A 23,457-nucleotide genomic window follows, 5' to 3' on the forward strand; every position below is an offset into this window, starting at 1 on the left:
TCCAAATTACAAACCTCATTTTTCAGCCGGTGTAGCAACGCAGTACGTCAACACTGAGGACAAACAAGTGAAGAAATAAAAACATGTGGAGCCACTAAAAAATGTATCTGAAGATAAAGTCACAAGAAGACAACCATAAGGGAAAGAAAATGAACTTAGAAATGAAATGTAAAATCACTGAAAAATGCGAACATGGTGTGAGCATTGCTGACTTAGCATACACATACCATTCGTGTACATCAAATATTTGCACTATTCTCAAGAACAAGGGAAAGATTAAGAAGACAGACTCTTCAAAGGGAGTGACAAGAGTATGTAAACAACAGTTTTGTATATTGAAAAGTTGCTCCTTATATGGATGAATGAAAAGCAATTGCAAAGCAACACTATTAATGAAAACATCATTTGTGAGAAGGCAAGAATAATTTTTGCTGAACTCATAAAAAAGATGTTAGGATTATGAAGCAGCCAAAGAAGGGTTTAAAGTAAGCCATGGGTGGCTCAAGAAGTTTGTGAGGCATGATGAAGCAGCCAACTCTGACATAAAGGCAGCAGAGAACTTCATCAACAATTTCAAGATGCTCATAGATTGTGAGGATTATCTGCTGTAACAAGTTTGTGATTGTGATGATATGGGCCTGTTATGGGAAAAGATGCTGTAGTGTAGTGTAGTAGTGTAGTAGTGTAGTGTAGTATGCAATGTCTGGTCACAAGCCAAATGAAGATCATCTCACACTGCTATTCTGTACCAATGCAAGCAACAATTTGAAAATTAAACCACTGCTTCTTTACCGATCAGAAACTCCATCAGCCTTCAACAAGGGCAAAGTCCAGAAGAGCAAGTTAAATGTGATGTGGAAGTCCAACAACCAGGCGTGGGCGACATGTGATACTTTTTGTGATTGGATCAATGAAGTTTTTGGTCCTTCAGTCAAAACATATTTGCTTGAGATGAGTCTGCCATTCTATGTCTTGCTTGTTACGGACAATGCTCCTCCCCATTCTCCAGGCCTCCAAGACCCCTAACATGACGAATTTCAATTCATAAAGATCCAGTTTCTGCCTCCCAACACCATTCCATTACTCCAGCCTATGGACCAACAGATTATTTCTAACTTTAAGAAGTCGTTATCAGGAGAAAGAAAACTGGCATTCCACAGATTGAAGAGTTGAATGTCAGATCCCTTAATCAGGCAGGTAGGTTAGAAAATTTAAAAAGGGAAATGGATAGGTTGAAGTTAGATATAGTGGGAATTAGTGAAGTTCGGTGGCAGGAGGAACAAGACTTTTGGTCAGGTGAATACAGGGTTATAAATACAAAATCAAATAGGGGTAATGCAGGAGTAGGTTTAATAATGAATAGAAAAATAGGGGTGTGGGTAAGCTACTATCAACAACATAGTGACACGAAACCCATGCCTACCACAGTAGTACAAGTTTATATGCCAACTAGCTCTGCAGATGATGAAGAAATTGATGAAATGTATGATGAGATAAAAGAAATTATTCAGGTAGTGAGGGTGACGAAAATTTAATAGTCATGGGTGACTGGAAATTGAGAGTAGGAAAAGGGAGAGAAGGAAACATAGTGGGTGAATAGGGATCGAGGGAGAGAAATGAAAGAGGAAGCCGTCTGGTAGAATTTTGCACAGAGCATAGCTTAATCATAGCTTGGTTCAAGAATCATGAAAGAAGATTGTATACATGGAAGAACCCTGGAGATACTAAAAGGTATCAGATAGATTATATAATGGTAAGACAGAGATTTAGGAACCAGGTTTTAAATTGTAAGACATTTCCAGGGGCAGATGTGGACTCTGACCACAATCTATTGGTTATGACCTGTAGATTAAAACTGAAGAAACTGCAAAAAGATGGAAACTTAAGGAGATGGGACCTGGATAAACTGAAAGAACCACAGGCTGTTTCAGGGAGAGCATAAGAGAACAACTGACAGGAATGGGGGAAAGAAATACAGTAGAAGAAGAGTGGGTAGCTCCGAGGGATGAAGTAGTGAAGGCAGCAGAGGATCAAGTAGGTAAAAAGACGAGGGCTATTAGAAATCCTTGCGTAACAGAAGAAATATTGAATTTATGTGATGAAAAGAGAAAATATAAAAATTCAGTAAATGAAGCAGGCAAAAAGGAATACAAACGTCTCAAAAATGAGATCAACAGGAAGTGCAAAATGGCTAAGCAGGGATGGCTAGAGGACAAATGCAAGGATGTAGAGGCTTATCTCACTAGGGGTAAGATAGATACTGCCTACAGGAAAATTAAAGAGACCTTTGGAGAAAAGAGAGCCACTTGTATGAATATCAAGAGCTCAGATGGAAACCCAGTTCTGAGCAAGGAAGGGAAGGCAGAAAGGTGGAAGGAGTATATAGAGGGTCTATACAAGGGCGATGTACTTGAGGACAATATTATGGAAACGGAGGAGGATGTAGATGCAGATGACATGGGAGGTACGATACTGCATGAAGAGTTTAACAGAGCACTGAAGGACCTGTGTCGAAACAAGGCTCCAGGAGTAGACAACATTCCATTGGAACTACTGATGGCCTTGGGAGAGCCAGTCCTGACAAAACTCTACCGTCTGGTGAGCAAGATATATGAGACAGGCAAAATAACCTCAGTTTTCAAGAAGAATATAATACTTAACACTCCCAAAGAAAGCAGGTGTTGACATATGTGAAAATTACTGAACAATCAGTTTAAGAAGCCATAGCTGCAAAATACTAATGCAAATTCTTTACAGACGAATGGAAATGCTGGTGGAAGCTGACCTCAGTGAAGATCAGTTTGGATTCCGCAGAAATGTACGAACACGTGAGGCAATACTGACCCTACGACTTATCTTAGAAGCTAGATTAAGGAAAGGCAAACCTACATTTCTGGCATTTGTAGACCTATAGAAAGCTTTTGACAATGTTGAATGGAACACTCTCTTTTAAATTATAAAGGTGGCAGGGGTAAAATACGGGGAGCGAAAAGCTATTTACAATTTGTACAGAAACCAGATGGCAGTTATAAGAATCGAGTGGCATGAAAGGGAAGCACAGTGGTTGGGAAGGGAGTGAGACAGGGTTGTAGCCTCTCTCCAATGTTACTCAATCTGTATATTGAGCAAGCAGTAAAGGAAACAAAAGAAAAATTCGGACTAGGCATTAAAGTCCATGGAGAAGAAATAAAAACGTTGAGGTTCGCCAATGACATTGTAATTCTGTCAGAGACAGCAAAGGACTTGGAAGAGCAGTTGAATGAAATGGACAGTGTCTTGAAAGGAGGATATAAGATGAACATCATCAAAAGCAAAACGAGGATAATGGAATGTAGTCGAATAAGTCGGGTGATGCTGAGGGAATTAGATTAGGAAATGAAACACTTAAAGTAGTAAAGGAGTTTTGCTATTTGGGGAGCAAAATAACTGATGATGGTCAAAGTAGAGAGGATATAAAATGTAGACTGGCAATGGCAAGGAAAGCGTTTCTGAAGAAGAGAAATTTGTTGGCATCAAGTATACATTTAAGTGTCAGGAAGTCATTTCTGAGAGTATTTGTATGGAGTGAAGCCATGTTTGGAAGTGAAACATGGACGATAAATAGTTTGGACAAGAAGAGAATAGAAGCTTTCGAAATGTGGTACTACAGAAGAATGCTTAAGATTAGATGGGTAGATCACATAAATAACGAGGAAGTATTGAATAGGATTGGGGAGAAGAGAAGTTTGTGGCACAACTTGACCAGAAGAAGGGATCGGTTGGTAGGACATGTTCTGAGGCATCAAGGGATCACCAATTTAGTATTGGAGGGCAGTGTGGAGGGTAAAAATCGTAGAGGGAGACCAAGAGATGACTACACTAAGCAGATTCAGATGGATGTAGGTTGCAGTAGGTACTGGGAGATGAAGAAGCTTGCATTAGATAGAGTAGCATGGAGAGCTGCATCCAACCAGTTTCAGGACTGAAGACCACAACAACAATAACAACAACAACAACAACAACAACAACAACAACAAACACAACAAGGAAAAGTGACATACACTGTGACCTACAAAAAATTTCTCTGGTGCAATTGCACAAGCAAAAAATCTTCACTGCACTTCCAAGTAAGATTATGTGAATTTGAAGTAATAATGCCCTGTTTAAAAGTAAGCTAAAGGAGTTCTCGGTTGAAAAAAGTTTCCATTCTCTAGAAGAATTCTATAGTGAAGATAGTTAAGATTACTTACCATGTAGTTGTTGTTGTCTTCAGTCCTGAGACTGGTTTGATGCACCTCCCCATGCTACTCTATCCTGTGCAAGCTTCTTCATCTCCCAGTACTTACTGCAACCTACATCCTTTTGAATCTGCTAAGTGTATTCATCTCTTGGTCTCCCTCTACGATTTTTACCCTCCACACTGCCCCCCAATGCTAAATTTGTGATCCCTTGATGCCTCAGAACATGTCCTACCAACCAGTCCCTTCTCCTTGTCAAGTTGTCCCACAAACTCCTCTTCTCCCCAATTATATTCAATACCTCCTCATTAGTTATGTGATCTACCCATCTAATTTTCAGAATTCTTCTGTAGCACCACATTTCAAAAGCTTCTATTCTCTTCTTGTCAAAATATTTATCATCCATATTGTTGATATTCATCTTATATCCTCCTTTCAAGACACTATCCATTCCGTTCAACTGCTCTTCCAAGTCCTTTGCTGTCTCTGACAGAATTACGATGTCATCGGCGAACCTCAACATTTTTATTTCTTCTCCATGTATTTTAATACCTACTCCGAATTTTTCTTTTGTTTCCTTCACTGCTTGCTCAATATACAGATTGAATAACATCGGGGAGAGACTACAACCCTGTCTCACTCCCTTCCCAACAACTGCTTCCCTTTCATGTCCCTCGACTCTTATAACTGCCATCTGGTTTCTGTACAAATTGTAAATAGCATTTCACTCCCTGTATTTTACCCCTGCTACCTTCAGAATTTGAAAGAGAGTATTCCAATCAACATTGTCAAAAGCTTTCTCTAAGTCTACAAATGCTAGAAACGTAGGTTTGCCCTTCCTTAATCTAGCTTCTAAGGTAAGTCGTAGGGACAGTATTGCCTCACGTGTTCCAACATTTCTACGGAATCCAAACTGATCTTCCCCAAGGTCGGTTTCCACTAGTTTTTCCATTTGTCTCTAAAGAATTTGCGTTAGTATTTTGCAGCTGTGGCTTGTTAAACTAATAGTTCGGTAATTTTCACATCTGTCAACACCTGCTTTCTTTGGGATTGTAATTATTATATTCTTCTTGAAGTCTAAGGGTATTTCACCTGTCTCATACATCTTGCTCACCAGATGGTGGAGTTTTGTCAGGACTGGCTCTCCCAAGGCTGTCAGTAGTTCCAATGGAATGTTGTCTACTCCGGGGGCCTTGTTTCGACTCAGGTCTTTCAGTGCTCTGTCAAACTCTTCATGCAGTATCGTTTGTACCTCCCATTTCATCTTCATCTACATCCTCTTCCATTTCCGTAATATTGTCCTCAAGTACATCGCCCTTGTATAGACCCTCTATATTCTCTTTCCACCTTTCTGCTTTCCCTTCTTTGCTTAGAACTGGGTTTCCATCTGAGCTCTTGATGATCATACAAGTGGTTCTCTTATCTCCAAAGGTCTATTTAATTTTCCTGTAGGCAGTATCTACCTTACCCCTAGTGAGATAAGCCTCTACATCCTTACATTTGTCCTCTAGCCATCCCTGCTTAGCCATTTTGCACTTCCTGTCGATCTCATTTTTGAGACGTCTGTATTCGTTTTTGCCTGCTTGTTGTGTTATGATGGTGGTATGTTTCGTTTATTTCATATGAGAAGGATTGTGAAACATGAATGTCTTGATTGAAAAGAGATACTGTGAAGAAGTGATTAATATTCCTATTTGCTTAAAAAGTTGGTGAGGTGAGGTTCTTGGAGGCACTCCACACAAAATCTGGACAACTTGTTCCTGACTTGTAAAGATTTTCTTCAACAGTGGTGAATTGCGCCAGAAGATTATTCCATAACACATAGTGAAGGGAAATAGCCAAAGTAAGCAGATTTTTAGACACTGATTTTGACGATTATCCAGATGACAAATGTTGCTCAACTAAGTCTTTGGTGGATATGGTGTTCCCATTTAAGCCCAATATATACAGGGTGATTCACTAACTATTGCAACCAAGAATAACTCTGAAAGTATGACAGGACCTGAAAAGTTTGTGGGGCAAAAGTTGCATCGGACAATGTGGGCCATAATGTGACGTTGTTTTTTTGTTGCTAGGTGGGGTCACATCAAGGATATAAAGGTCAACTTTTTTTTAAATGGGATGCTATAGTTTGGTACTTATTTTCTGACAGCAGCTATTGAGGTAAATGCAATGATGTGCAACAGTAAGGTCTTTGAAGGTCAACGAAAGTCACAAAGGTGGCATGAACATCTATTTACAGAAGGTGTTCGAAGTGATGACCATTTGTATCAATTCAGTGCTGCAATCTTCTTATCATGGATTGAGTGGTATACCATAACACATCAGCACTTATCGGAGCACATGCTCTGATGATTCTCTCTCGCGTATCTTCAGGTGTTGTTGGAACATCTTTATAAACAATGTCTGTTATGCAGCCCCACACGAAAAAATCCAGAGGCATCAAATCTGGCGAACGAGCCAGCCACAACACATCTCCTCTGCATCCAATCCAACAATTTGAGAATTGTCTCTGCAACTCATTTCAAGTCATCAGCGAAAAATGTACCAGACACCCATCATGTTGATACCACATTATGTTACTTGTTCCTAAAGGTATTTCTTCCAATAACAGACCTAATGTTTCTTGCAGGAATGTGGTATAATTCTGTCCTCCAGAATCCCACACCACGCATTCACCAACCACGGTTTTTAGTATGCAACTTGCCACAGCCAACAAGGATTTTCAGTTGCCCAATAATGCATGTTATGCAAATTAACATTTCCATGGTTCGTGAATATAGCCTCATAAGTAAATAATTAAAATCAATAAATGTGTCAACCCTCTGAATCTGAAGTTGAGCCCATTGGCAGAATTCAGTGTGACACACACAATCTGTACCAGTTAATTCTCGGTGAAGACTGATACAGTAAGGATGATATTTATGGTGATGCAGAACACAAACAACACTACTCTGGCTCATTCCAGATTCCCTTGTGATTTGATGGGAAACACAGTGGCAATGGTATCAATTTCAGTTTCCTCATTTGTAACTTTCCTTTGCCAGACATGTTTCTGATGCATTAAAGAACCAGTTATTCTCAGTTTATCATACACATATTCAGACGTATGATGTGTACAGTGAGTATGTTGAGGATATCTCTAGCTCTCACTGAATTTCGTTGGCATTCTCCATAAATGAGAAGCATATCAACTTGTTCTTCGAAGGAATACATCATCCATATTTGCTTGATTCAATGATACTAGTCTTACCTTTCCTATTAGTGTTGTATTAAGAAACCGTTGAATGGTGTTTACATGTCAGTGCCACATTTGATGGATATGGCGTATTCGGCAAATATTTACTATTTGCACGATATACGAGAGAGCATTGTCAGAGTATGTGCTTCGATAAGTGCCAAAGTGATAAGGAATAAACTCAGTCCATGATGAGAAGACCGCAGTACTGCATTGATACAAATGGTCATCACTTTGAACACCTTCCGTAAATGGATGTTCATGCCACCTTCATTGACCTTCACAGACCTTACTGTTACACATCTTTGGATCTGTCTCAATAGCTGCTGTCAGAAAATAAGTATCAAACTATAGCATCACACTTAAAAAAAAAAAAAAAAGTTGACATTCATACCTCTGATGTGACCCCACCTAGCACCATTGTCCCATGAAACTTTTGACCCACAAACTTTTCAGCTCCTATCATAGTTTTGGAGTTATTCTAGGTGGCAATAGTTCATGACTCACACTGTATATGTATGCCAAAGAATTTCAAACAATCCTACCTCTGGCTCTCGTGTGCAACATTTATCACCTATGGCTTTTGTGACTTGAATGGAAATGAATGTAATTGATTGTGCTGAAGTTTATTGATACAGAATTTACTCTGTGAACCAATTCACAATGTCCCCAAAAAATAATTGTATGGAATTTAATTCTAGGTCAGGTGACGTCTTATTGTCTATCACTATACTTGTGTCATCTGCAAACATTCTGAAGTTGCTTGCTTTGTTTGAGAACAAAGATAGGTCATTGATATATATGAGAAATAGCAGGGGATGAAGGACAGAACCTTGTGGAACTCCACAATTATTTGTTCCCCAGTCTACCCTGCCCACGTGCATATTGTTACCATCTAACACTATTTTCTGTTTTCTGCCCTGTGGATAGTATATGAGCCAGTTGCCCATTTGTCATCGGAGTTCATATTGGCATACTTTCTCTATAAGCATTCTATGACTGATGCAGTCAAAGGCCTCGACAGATCACAAAATATGCCCACAGGCAATGTCCTCTTGTCAAGGCATTCCAAAACGTTATTGGTAAATTAAAATGTAGCTATGGTTTTGGAGATACCTTTTCTGAATCCAGACTCATTTTAGTAATTATTGCAAAGTTTTCCAGGTGATATCCTGGTGCATATTAATTTTTTGGAGGACTTTGGACAATGTAATCAAAAGAGAAATAGGATGATAGTTTGTAACATCTGAGGCCACCTTTTTTTGTAGAGGGGCTTTACAAAAGCATACTTCATTCTGTCAGGGAAGATACCGTCTTTCAGAGAGGCATTGAATATATGACCTAGGAAGTCACTGAACTGATTTAAGTGGGCTTTTAGCAGTTTGTTGGAGATGTTGTTGACACCTATTGAATTTTTTGTTTTTAAAGAAATAATCATTTTTCTTGCTCCTGTACTATTATAGGGGCTACACCTATCTGCTCTATGAAATTTGGTAAATAACCTTTCAATATTTTAAGGCCTCTTCTAAAGGAATCATTGCGTCCTGTTTTCTCAGCAGTGCTGATTAAAAATTTTTGTCAATCTCTTGATTTTGCACTCATTTACCTTAACTACTGAGAACAATGACGCACTGGGGCAATTTCCACCAGTCTCATTCTTTATCACTTTCCATAATGTTTCAATTTTGTTGCTAGATATATTAATTTTGGAGCACAGATACAAACTTTTAGACTTCTGAATAAATGTACATACTGTTTTACAGTATCTTTTTTATCGTGATTTAGGTAGTTGTGGTTGTCTGAATTGTTTGAGGTGATGCAGGGAGCTATTGTTTTCAGTTGCATGAAATCTTAATACCAATAGTTCACCAGGGAATTTTTGGTATGTTTTCTAGTTTGGGTCTTATATATATACTTTGGGAATGTATTTTCAGATATCAGTGCCACTTCATTACTGAAAGACTTACTTAGAATTGGCATTTTCTAAATTATACTTTTGTCTCTGGTCTTGGCTTGGAGATGTGATTTAAAAGTCTGGGTGGTTTATAATCATTAATTGTCCTAGCTATTTTTCAAATAGGACCACTGTCTTTCTCATAGATACTTGTACTATTTATGGTGAGTCTTTGTCCATCACGGTCAGAGAGATCATTCAGGACTTACATGTTGCCTGTTTTGTTCTGGTCTGTAAATATATTATCGATCCTTGTGCTTGTACACAGAGTTATTCTAGTAGGCAAGCTAACTACAGAACCAAGATTATATGTGAACATAAGATATTCTGGGTCTGATCTGTCTCTGGAATTTGTTAGACAGTTTACACTGAAGTCCCCAAGTACTACAACACCTTTTTTTCTGTTTAATTAAGTATATTAGGCAAGCATCTAACTTCTTCAAAAAGAGATTAAAGTTCCTTGAAGATATAAAGGATAATTAATTGGAACCCTCAGCTACTGAAAGGTGTTGTTGTCATACCTCGATGGGGACAGCTGAAAATGTGTGCCCTGACCGGGACTTGAACATAGGATCTCCTGCTTACATGGCAGATGCTCTACCCATCTGAGCCACCGAGGACACAGATGAATACCGCAACTGTAGGGACTTATCCCTTGCATGCTTCCTGTCCCCATCGAGGTATATCAACAACACCTTTCGGCAGCAGAGGGTTTCTATTAATTATCATCTAGAGAAGCTGCACAGTCATCAATGGTATCTGTTCTTTCAAGAACAGTTACCATCTTCATACACAGTTAAATGGATACCCGGCCATTGACCTTTGTCTGTGTGAATGAGCACAGGTCAGCCGAACTCTTACGGGAAGCGCCACCTTAGTTGGTGCGAGTAAAGAGTGGATGGGTAAATATCTATTAGGAACATTATTTATGTAGATTGTGACGGTTGAGAATGTGGGTCTCACGGGAAGCGTGCAAGGGATATGTCCCTGCAATCGCGCTATTCATCTGTGTCCTCGGTGGCTCAGATGGAGAGAGCATCTGCCACGTAAGCAGAAGATCCCAGGTTCAAGTCCCAGTCGGGGCACACATTTTCAGCTGTCCCCATCAAGGTATATCAACAACACCTGTCACAACTGACGGTCTCAATTAATTATCATTTATTCTAGAGAAGATGTACGGTCATCAATGGTATCTGTTCTTTCGGGAACAGTTACTATCTTCATATATTCTTTGTAGGAGTTTTGTATACTGTAACTACTGATATATGGGAGCTATTCAAAGGTAATTCTATGGCACACACTTCCAAATGTTGTTCTAAACAATAATTTTGCACATCATTTGCTCTACATGTGACACTGTTTTTAACATAAATGGCAAGCTCACCTCTTTATACTTTCAACAAAAGGATGATGCTAACTAATAATTATTTATCACATGCTTTTCTATACCACAATTAATATGGTACTTACTCAAGCACAGAACATGGGCCTAATTTATACCTTGTGGCTCATGGATATTGATTATAAGCTCATGGTTCTTACTGCAGAGGCCTCTAATGTGTTAGTGATAAATTGCCAGTTTTTAATTAGTGGAAGCAGTTACATTGTTTCCCCTAGAACAGAAGTTTCTGTTGAAGGTCTGGGCCAGGTAGTTTTCACTACCCATTTCTCCAATTTGGTCTGTTTCCACACACACTTTTTTTTTCCCCACCAGCCCATTGTCCAATATAGTCAGCCTATACCCAGTCCTACAATTACCTTGTGTAGTGGTTCAGTCGTTGTTCAAATCTGATAGTTCTGGGTTCACGTTGTTCCATGCATTTGCAATTATGTCACAAATTATAATCACTAAATCGCTTTTCCCACACCACTTGAGGTGAAGGCCATGAGTAGTGGAAAGTTCTCTGCCAAATTTGTGAGGTTCAATCCTATGACAAAACTGTTGCCGATTTCTGCATAATGTCTATCTGTAGCTATTACTGCATTGTTTCCACATAAGGAATGTATTAAGTCATGCCTGTGTGGAATATCATTTACAATTACGTTCGAATGCTTCAGGTGGTTTAGAGCTATTCTTAACACATTAGCAGCATGCAAACCTTCATTCTGAGCAACATCATTTGTACCACCACAGATCACAATGCAGTGTTTCTTGGTTAGCTTTTAAGAAGTATCTGTTACTGTTGATAGTACATGGTCAATGTGAGCACTTGGTTTGATATAACATGGGCCACTTAACACTTTGTTAACTTTTTTTAAATTTTATATTATGAGCAACAGCTCTAAGGTGACTATCACTCTGTAAAAACGCTTTTCTTCCAGCAGCATTTGTTGTGTTAGTCACATTTTCCATCTTCTTGATTGCTGGAAACATTGTTTTTATTTTCACCCAACTACAGATAGCTTCCTAATAAAAAAAGACTTCCACAACAGCACAACAGATCATGGCGTACATCAGGAGGGCTGAAAGGGGCAGGGGGTGGGGGTGGGGGGGGGGGGGGGGTGGCAAGTGAACTGAAGAAAGAAAAGTAGCCTACTGGAGAGAGAATGAGAGCCATATGGGAGATCAGGAAAACAAATCTAAAAGCACTGTGTTATCCAGCAAGGGCCACACACAAATAACAACAACAACAACAACAACAAGGAACAGATTTTGTTTCTTCTTCCTAAATTATCAATAGTGCATACACTATGTGTAGGTATAGGGTGAAAGATTCCCCCCCCCCCTCCCCGGATAAGGTAAAGTTAAAATTTATCAAAAAATGAAACAACAATAATGATATAATCAAAGACTGATTATAAGCATCGGCAAAGACATTAATTATGACTGTGCAGTAAAGTGCAGACAAATGACCATAAAACATCATTCACTTTTTTTTGTGATCTTGTTTCACTCTCTCATATGTAGAAGTTTTGTCAAGCTGTACTGCTCAGAATATGATGGGCTATGAGAGTTTTGTATCATATGTGTTTCTGAATAACAGAAGACTTTATATCAGTATTACGTATTTTTATTAAAGTGAAATAGAACCAAGTTAAGAAGAATTCCTTCATATTTTATATCATCTTGAGAGGCACTGTTGTTACCTGGAGTTGGCTGCCTGCGTCTGCAATAGAAATGGAGGAAAATAAGTTCACAGTCATATTTTCATAACATTAACATAAGGAGAAGCTTTCAGAAGATGACAAATATAACTAAGATATATGTAGTAATGGACACACAAAAAGGAATAATGCAAGTAAAGTGAATGAATAATAGCACAATTTCATACATGCAGAACATTTAATAATATTCTCTTTTCATTGCAAGCAAAAGGACAATTACCAATCAAATATATCACATTCTTTCACTTTTATTTTTGTTATTATTATAATGCAACTGGTGACCTAAGTGCCACGGCTTCAGGACACTGGTTGTAAGTAGGGTTTGTCAACTATTGTTACAGTAAAAAAATTTCTATGACACTGTTGTTAGTCATAAAAACTAATTGTCTGTATTTGCTGTTTGCATGAATCACAATGGGGAGCATGTAAAGTGAAAAGGCAAAAATTGAGGAGAAATTTTGGAAAGAAATAAGATTTGGTGCCAGGTCGTGTAAAATTTTTCATAGTAATCTGTTTTGTTCAGTGCAGCAAAGGTCAGGCAGCTACACAAGTTGCTTGTGTGGTTATGCTTGGGAGTGCCTCTTTTGATGTAGATGGAATCCTTTTCTTCATTATTCCCTTCCTCGAATTTTACTGTGGAACATTTGCAGGAATTTTTCAGTATGATACGTGTTGTCAGTAAAACATAAAGACTGCAACATGATAGTTTGTGTGTCATAGTAGATGTAAAACAGGCTTTGACATCGTGTAAATTAAAATTATCTAGTGCAATAATTAGCATATGAATATTTTTCCATTATTTGTGAAATTTTTATTTTTATTTAATTATTTTTTATTTATTCAAACAACATGGCAGAAATATGTGTGTCCATTATTGACAACAATAACGAAAATGCAAACAACCAAGATGGCAGAGAATTGTGCAATCAAACAACTGAAGTTCAGGCCTGCCACAGAAGGTTTAAATAGGTCAGAGATGAGTGTCACAGATGTGACAGATGACTGCAACACTCCACATCAGAATAACTTCGATGACACAATGTCACACATCTCACAGAATGATATACTGCTCACGAATGAAAAATTTGGAGAGCGATACAAATATGAATCTTGACAACACATTACAAACACAACTTGTTAACAAAAAATACATTAACTTGGAAAGTACAGCTGACTGTGACAACAGTAGTACAACTGAAGCACTGCTATGGCTGTTATCATTTAACGTAAACACGAAATTAGATATATGAACACCAATTTCAGTGATATGAAACAAGATATGAACACAGTAAAAAAGCAACAAACCACCATTACAGAAGATCTAAATACAATGAAACAAGAACAAAAACAAGTATTCAAGGATTTGCAAGACACAGTCTCACAGAATTTCAATGACATAGCCAGAAATTTTCGCACTTAAATGGACGAAAAATTAAATGATATGAAAAAACAAGTAAAACATGAAGTACTTTCTGAAGTTAACAGTAACATTACAGAGTTAAAACAGGATGCAGATGCTTTTAATGTCCATCATGATCTAGTAGAGCAACAGATAAAGAGAATCATAGATACGAACACAAACTTTGAAGCCACACGGAACCAGTTGTGTTCGACAGTAAAAATGGTGACCACTGTCATTAACAAACTAAACAAAGACTATGAAGGTGTACCTCTAGCTGTAGAAAAGCTTACTTTGGGGGTAGCAACATTAGAAGTTTCTAAGAAGGGGAGAGAGAAGATAAATGAAAATATAAGTGATATCATTAGTCAAGCTGAAACAGGTCCATTAGAGAAGAGTAATACAATTGCAGAGAAGTTAGTAACTGTTTGTAAGTTATACACAGATGTAGTAGAAAAAGCTATTCAGAAAAAAGAAAATGAAATAGTGAACAAGGTAAACATTAACCTACAAGCCGCGGAAGGTAGGATCCGCAGTCTTTTAGAAGAAAATATTACCAGATCTTGAAATATGCATATAAATAATACACAGGCTACTGAGAACAAACCACAATCTATCAGTATTTATCCGCAAATTGTCACAAGTCCTACAGCAGAGACCAGTGACAGCGTTAGAGTGCAAAGTGTAAACATGCCCATAACTCCAACACCTGAGCAATTACCAACCGGAGTTACAGGTAACTACAATAACAACATAAATACAACAGACAATGCCATGTGTCTATCAACGAAGGTTTGCAGAGATATTGACAGTTTCCTACATTCACTACCGAAGGTAAAAGAATGGACCCAGTAGTATTTATCAGTGCTTTTCATCATGTATCATCACACAACTGGACAGAAGCACAGAAAATCAGATTTGTCATGTGATATACACAAAATGACATTATTTTATGGGTAACTGAAATGACCGAAAATTGCAGCACTTATATACAATTTGAACAAGCTTTCTTCGACAAATATTGGTCTGAGGCAGTACAAGAAAGACTCAGATGCAAGGTTTCCAACCCCGCACCATTCAATGGCAAATACGGTAGCCTACACGGGTACTTTGGAAAATAACTTAACAAGACGTGCTACTTGATAAACCAAATATCATAGGTAGACATACTAAAATTTTGAAAAGTTGTTTACCATCACACATTAGAGAAAAATTAGTCACAACACCAGAGCACGAGACTGAATACTTTCTGTCAGTGCTTGATTCTATCTACTTAATCTATGAGGAAAGACCTGTCCCAAATAAAAAACCGAAAATCAGGCACAACAACAACATAGTTATGTAATTCAGAAAGTGAAACATGATCTAAACACATAGCAGGGATGGTACATGCAACAGCAAAGTTGGATACCCAGAGATATGTAGCCTATTGTGATTGTGGTTTATCGTATTGCGACATTGCTGCTCGTGTTGGTCGAGATCCAATGACTGTTAGCAGAATATGGAATTGGTGGGTTCAGGAGGGTAATACAGAACGCCGTGCTGCAAACCAATGGCCTCATATCACTAGCAGTCAAGATGACAGGCATCTTATCAGCATAGCTGTAATGGATCGTGCAGCCACGTCTCGATCTCTGAGTCAAGAAATGGGGATGTTTGCAAGACAACAACCATCTGCACGAACAGCTCGACGGCGTTTGCAGCAACATGGACTATCAGCTCGGGCACCATGGCTGTGGTTACCTTTGACGCTGCATCACAGACAGGAGCACCTGCGATGGTGTACTCAGTGACGAACCTGGGTGCATGAATGGCAAAACGTCATTTTTTCGGATGAATCCAAGTTCTGTTTACAGCATCATGAAGATCACATCTGTGTTTGGCGACATCGCGGTGAATGCACATTGGAAGCATGTATTTGTCATCACCATACTGGTGTATCACATGGCATGATGGTATGGGGTGCCGTTGGATACATGTCTCGGTCACCTCTTGTTCGCATTGACAGCACTTTGAACAGGGGATGTTACGTTTCAGATGTGTTACGACCCGTGGCTACCCTTAATTCAATCCCTGCGAAATCATACATTTCAGCAGGATAATGCATGACCGCTTGTTGCAGGTCCTGTACAGGCCTTTCTGAATACAAAAAATTTTCGACTGCTGCCCTGGCCAACATATTCCCCAGATCTCTCACCAATTTAAAACATCTGGTCAATGGTGGCCAAGCAACTGGCTTGTCACAATACGCCAGTCATTACTCTTGATGAACTGTGGTATTGTGTTGAAGCTGCATGGGCAGCTGTACCTGTACACACCATCCAAGCTCTTTTTGAATCAATACCCAGGCATATCAAGGCCGTTATTACAGCCAAAAGTGGTTGTTCTGGTTAATAGCATAGTTAGGCCAGCAATGCATAATGTTTGAATGTTTTTCCTCCCTCCTCTATCTAAGGAAGTAATGAGCTCACATAAATGATAAAAGCATTTCTGTAAAATGAAATATAAATGTATCATATGCACATATTGTACCATAATAATGTGTTATGTAATTAATTTGTATGTGTGATGTGAATGAAGATAAGTTGAAACTAACAAACAAACTGTAGAAACTGAAACCATTTATGACCATAGTATAAGCAATGGATGGAATTCGGCCATAGGTGTCTCTCTCTCTCTCTCTCTCTCTCTCTCTCTCTCTCTCTCTCTCTCTCTCTCTCTCTCTCTCTCTCTCTCTCTCTCTTAGGTGCATACAAAAACACTGAACGTCTCATACCATGACAACGTACTGTGTGGGGGCAATGTGTAGGTACATGATGAAAGACGCCCCCCCCCCCCCTCCCCTCCCACCGGATATGTTAAAATTAAAATTTATTAAAAAATGATCTAATCAAAAGCCAATTATAAGCATTGACAAAGACATTAATTATCAATGCACAGTAAAGTGCAGACAAATGACCATAAAACATCATTCACTTTTTTTTTTTTGTACATGATTTTGTTTCACACTCTAGTATGTACACTGTGTGATCAAAAGAATCCGGCATCCCCAAAACTATATGTTTTTCATTTAGATGCATTGTGCTGCCAGGTACTCCATATCAGCGACCCCAGTAGGCACTAGACATCATGAGAGAACAGAATCGGGTGCTCCACAGAACTCACAGCCTTTGAACATGGTCAAATGATCAGGTGTCACTAGTGTAATACATCTCTACATGAAATTTTCACACTCCTGAACATCCCTAGGTCCACTGCTTGCAATCGTATAGTGAAGTGGAAGCACGAAGGCATATGTACAGCACAAATGCGTACAGGTCGACCTCATCTGTTGACTGACAGAGACTGATAACAGTTGAAGAGCATCATAATGTGTAATAGGCAGACATCTATCCAGACCATCACACAGGAATTCCAAACTGCATCAGGATCCACTTAAAGTACCATGACAGTTAGGTGGGAGGTGAGAAAACGTGGATTTCGTGGTTGAGTGGCTGCTCGTAAGCCACATATCATGCCATTAAATGCCAAACAAAACCCCTCTCTTGGTGTAAGGAGCATAAACATTGGCCGATTGAACATTGGAAAAATGTTGTGTGGAGTTTTGAATCATGGTACACAAAGCAGCAATCCAATGGCAGGGTGTAGGTATGGCGAATGCCCAGTGAATGTCATCTACCAGCTTGCATAGTGCCAACAGTAAAATCTGGAAGCTGTGGTGTTATGGTGTGGTCTTGTTTTTCATGGAGGGGGCTTGCACCCCTTGCTGTTTTGTGTGGCACTATCATAGCACAGGCTGACATTGATGTTTTAAGGACCTTCTTGCTTCACACTGTTGAAAAGCAATTTGGGGATGGATCTTTCAAAACGATAGATATAATGATTTCAGTTTGAAGTTTATTTTGTTACATGTTACATTTTTTACTTATAATATAGTTCAAATCACAATAAACGGCAATTATTTTCGATGATCATGTCATTATACAACTTCCGTTCTGAGAAAAATTGTGCTTCATGTCTTCACAAAACTGTCAGCTGTTCTTGCCTTCTGATTTCACACAGACAATTGCTGTATTTGAATGTATAATACAATGTACTGAAGGCAAATGAATCTGACTGTTGTCCACTGCAACACAATTCAGCAACATGGATTTTGTTTTCTCACTCTCTGCCACCACGCATGCACAAACCTCATCCCCTCCACACTTCCCTATCACTCTGCACCTATGCGTGGAAGCAACTTCCTATGTGAAGTGGGCAATAGTGCACTTGTAAATGCCATAGTGATCCCAAACATTGTGAGTATGCAATATAAAATTGTTCACATAGTCTTCTGTTAAATAAATGCACCACTGGCTTTGATCTGGTGATTGATTGATTTTATTTCATGTTCCATAGGTCCAACTGTATTGGGTTCACAAGGACATGGAACGTGTCAGTTTTTTACAAATACAATTTGATAATATTATAGCATATACAGACATTGAGTACATAGTTATAAAAAAATTTACACAGTAAATGCTTTGAGCAGCAATACAGAATAAAGACTATAAATATTTTCTTAGAATCATTAAAGCACTAAGGAAAAAACAAGACCCCTTTATAAATTGTAAAAAAATTTCTTTAAATTATCATTGGTGTTTTGTAATAGTTTCAATCCATCCGTTAAGTCTCCCCTGTCCTGGGGTTTTTGGTAACTTTTCTGAACTGTACCACTTTCCCTAAACCTCTAGAGTCCTTTTCCTTCACCCCTCTTCTTTTCCCTTCAACTCTTCTGCCAGAAGGAACCACTGACTCCAAAAGCTTGTAAAAGTTAAATCCTTTTGTTTGTGTGTTCCCCTGCTGCTGCGTGGTGAGTAGATTTTTTTTAAAATGAATGCTTTGTTTTAAGTCTTACATAACAACATTAACTGAAACACACCATAAGCAGATGCGTAAATGATTGAGAGCTCTCTATGGCAGGTAGAACTGCCACTATTGTGACATGACATTATGAGCACCTCAGAGTTTGAAAGGGGCCTCATTGTGCGTCTCCATTTGGCTATCTGCTAGAATTGTGCAATATCTATATTTGTGGGGCATTCAGATGTGACAATTGCCTGAGGTTGCACTCCACAGAAACATGAGGGCAGGCATTCTCATCATCAAGGTTCTGTCCAACCACATCTAGCCATCACAAGTCAGAATCACCATAGTGTGCACCAAGCACGTCATAACTACTGTAGCCAGTAAGATCCCCAGATCTGTCTCCAACAGAACATGTATGGGATCAGCTCAGACAATAATTCCATACTAGTGTCATTATCCATGATATCACAGACCAGTTACAACAGTTGTAGGCCATCTTGCCTTAGAAGAGGATACAGTGGCTTTATTGTATCCTTTCTAGCTGAATCACTGCATGCACCCAGGTTAGAGAGAGTGCAATGTCATACTGATAAGGGGGCTCATACTGCCAATTTCTTCGTAAATTTGACTCAATATTGTACTAACTGAAATAAACTCACACACCTTGTGGCAGTTCACTTTCTTTTATTTCTTCATTTGTTGTCCTCGGTGTTGAGGTGCTGCATTGTGATATTGGCTGAAAAATGGGGTGTGGAAGTAAAATGCTAACTACCTTAAATAATGTAGCCAACAGGTACACAGCTGCATTCCACAATAGTTTACTTTCACTGTTCACAACCACCAATAATAAACAGTTTTAGATTGCCAGTGCACTATTATTTTAACTTTCCATAAGCCTCATTAATAGTTTGCAGGAAAACCCCCACATACTGCTACAATTGTTTACTATTGAACAGCTATGGGCAGTAAAAACCTAACCACAAAGTTCACAGTTTTTGAAGAATAGAAAGGTACATGTGGAGCAGACATTGTCATTGTTTTAACACAAGGCCTAATTGTGTAACGTTTACTTCACAGTAAAGTTGAAGGATTATTGTTGTTCTAACCAACACAAGTTTCTTGTCTGAAATCTGGCATGGACTGACTATCTCATGACCAAAAATAGGGCCCTTATATATCCTCACAATAATAGGTACTGAAACTACACATTTTTCGAAGTTAAATTTACAGAAACTACAAGTAAAACTTAACTCATTAAATTAACTGAATACATCAAAAATTGGTTCTTTTAACAGTTTCTTCTACTACAAGAATTAGGGCAAATTATTTGTTTAAATAATGAAATTAACAAATATCATAATGCAAACAATACTTTTGACAAAACTGTTAATTACTCTGGAATTAATTAAGGGTTGGCTTTGCTAACATGTTTTCGAATAGAGCCAAACTGATCCTTTAAGAATACTATAAGTTGTTCCTCCAAATGTTTATAATTAGAACAGAATTTATATTTGTTTATATGTCAACAATAGAACTTAAGTTATGAAACAATTTTTGATTTCACCCTATAACAAAATATACTAAATAGGAACAGTCAAAAAAATTAGAAAATTGATTACATACATAAAACTAAGCACAAAATTAAATCGGGTGTTATATTCTTTAGAACTGAGGGCCAACCTTTCTCTTTCATGGAAATGCAGATTATATTCACATATATTAATGGTAATTAATTATAACTGAAAAAATCAAATTTAAGTAGGCAGTTGGTAAAACTAGAGGGGAAGTAAAAATATTCCAGCTTGCTCTGTCACAACCTTCTTAAGACATGGAGTTCCATTTTATTTCCTCCTCCCTTTTTGTGTGCTTAACTTCTTTTGCCAAATGGTGCATATAAAGTAATCCAGAAATATTATGCAATTATCTGTTACAAAGAACTACCTGAAGAAAGGTAAGATTTCAGCATGGTGGAAAGATTGGCAACTTGGTTAAATATTCAGAAATTTAAAAGTGTGGCCATTTGAAAATGCAAAAAATAGTATCCTATGACTGAAATATCAATGAGTCACAATTGGAATCAGTCAACACATGCAAATACCTGGATGTAATAAATTTGTAGGGATGTGAAATATAACGATAACATAAGCTGAGTCATAGGTAAGGCAGGTAGCAGATTTGGTGTATGAGCACAATACGGTGGAAATGTGCACACTCTACAAAGAAGCCTGCTTAAAAATCATTTGTGCATCTCATCTTAGAATATTGCTCAAGTGTGTGATGATGATGATGATGATGATGAGGTCCCATACTCCAAGGAGCATGGGAACGATGTGGGAGACCCGAATTGCCGACTAGGCAAGGTTGTAACGGAGGTGGCTTGCCTTTGCCTTCCTCCAACCATAATGGGGATGAATGATGATGGTGATGATGAAAAACACAACAACATCCAGTCATCTCAAGGCAGAGAAAATCCCTGACCCCACTGGGAATCGAACCCGGGAACACGTGCGCAGGAAGAGAGAATACTACTGCAAGACCACGAGCAGCGGACTCAAGTGTGTGGGCATATACGAAATAGAAGCAACAAGGGATATCAAATGTGTATGAATAAGCTTTTCATATGTTTGTATGACTTACAGGTGTGTGTCAAGGAGAAAACTTGGGTTGTCAGACACTTGAAGATAGCCACCAGTTATCATATGAAAGCTTATTTACAACCATTATGAAAGTGTAGAGTATAGATATATTTTTCAGTTGCTTGCATAAGGACTGTGAAGACAAGATTATGCTCATTACAGAAGTATTTAGTCAGTTATTCTCTCCACATTTGCTATGTGATTGGAATGGTATCCGTTCCTAACATGTGGTAGAATGTGAAGTACCCTCTGCCATGCACTTTACAGTCGATTGCGGATCATGTACATACATAAATGGAGGTGTAGAATTATCAGTTTGAGTAGATTAGCACTAGTCACACTAATTTTTCATTTGTATACTGTACAAAAGTAGCCAGCAGTGGTTGCTTGCGGCTGTTGGTGCATAACTTGACTAGTTCCATGTGCCTGAAGCCTCCACTTCATGACAGTATTTATGGAAATCAATGTACATATGAGTGAATGACTCAATAAATGAGTTACATCTACTAGAGCATACTACACAAAGTAAATATCTTTCTTTCAAAAAAAATTGTTCGGAAATGGAGAAGCATGAAGCACGTTTTGATAACTGGCATACTGCACTAAGCAAAAAAAATAAAATTGTATGAATCAAACAATGCAGTACAAAATTACTTTAAAGATATCATTCTCAAGGTATGGTCTCTCGAGGGTAATAATGTATAACTGAAGTACTATATTACACGTGCAAACACTGTACATTCTTCTTTCAATGACTACCTCCACTAACATATCATCTCTTGATCTCATTTAGTGATTAGACACCAGACCCACAACTGGGAGTATGTGAGTTAAAGTTCACATCCTACTATTCAAGATTAAATATTCTGTACTGTTTCATAAACCACTTGCAGCAAATATTGAGACTGATTATTTGAGAAGTAAATGTCCAGTTTTCTACCCCACATCTCTCCAATCTGAGAATGTCATTTGTCATTTAGGGGGCATTTTTCACTATTTTACCTTCCTTCCTTCCTTCCTTCCTTCTGTCCTTCCTTCTTCCTTTCTTGACTGTGTTCATTACAGAAAAGTCTTTCCTTATTTTACCTAGGCTATAAATGGAGAAATATGACTGTAGACTTAGCAGTACCCATAACTTTACAATGCACTCCACAATTTGACAGAATATCTAACATGATTGGTGAAACTTGTGTTGTGTAATTGTACAGAAGATGCAGAAAATCAGATTATGACATCACAGTGTAGGAATGCTGCTTACTGTTCATTGTACACTGTGTGTCATCTATGTTAATAGAAAAGAAGTCCTACATAATAAGGAAAAGGGAATTGACTGAGATGATTGGGATGTGTGGGATGTGAGAGGGAGGCTGGAGGGAGGCTGGGGGCTGGGATGGAGGAGGGGGACAAAGAGAGTGTAGCATTTCATTGCATGATTTAATTAATGAAGATTTAGTATTGTTTCTTCCTTATCTTTTAGTTGCCTGACTGTGGCCTTGTGTGTGGTTATGACAGAATTTGTCTCCTCTTTGTATAGTTATGCCTGTAAGGAAATTCAGTATTTTAGTCTAACTTCTCTTCAGCAGTATACAATTGGAATTTTAATATTGAGAACTATTTATTTACAGCTTGTACAAAATAGATACGTGTTTGAAAGTGTTACTGACCTTCAAAGTAGTAATCGGCCTTGTGTATAACCCGTTGCCAGCAATTTGGAAGTCATAGGATACTCTTAGCAGTACCAGTTGTGTTGATAGTTCAAGCAGCATAGTCTATTGCCTGACAAATTTGTAGCAGTTCTGAAGTGAATGCTGTGAAGTGTTTTCTTCAGTTTAGAAATCAAGTTGAACTCACAAGGGCTTCAGTCAGGGGAGTGAAGTAGGCGGTATAGGATGTAGCAGCTCCATTAGTCAAACAAATCAGTAACAGCTTGCACTGTATGTGCTTGAGCATCGTCCTGCAAAATGATGGTCAGGTCCTGCAGAAAGTGTCATTACTGTTCATTTTTGGAACACAACCTATGACCAGCGTAGTGACAGCACTAATTACACTTTCTGCAGGAC

Source organism: Schistocerca gregaria, chromosome 1, assembly GCF_023897955.1.
Source record: "Schistocerca gregaria isolate iqSchGreg1 chromosome 1, iqSchGreg1.2, whole genome shotgun sequence".
Classification (NCBI taxonomy): Eukaryota; Metazoa; Arthropoda; class Insecta; order Orthoptera; family Acrididae; genus Schistocerca; species Schistocerca gregaria.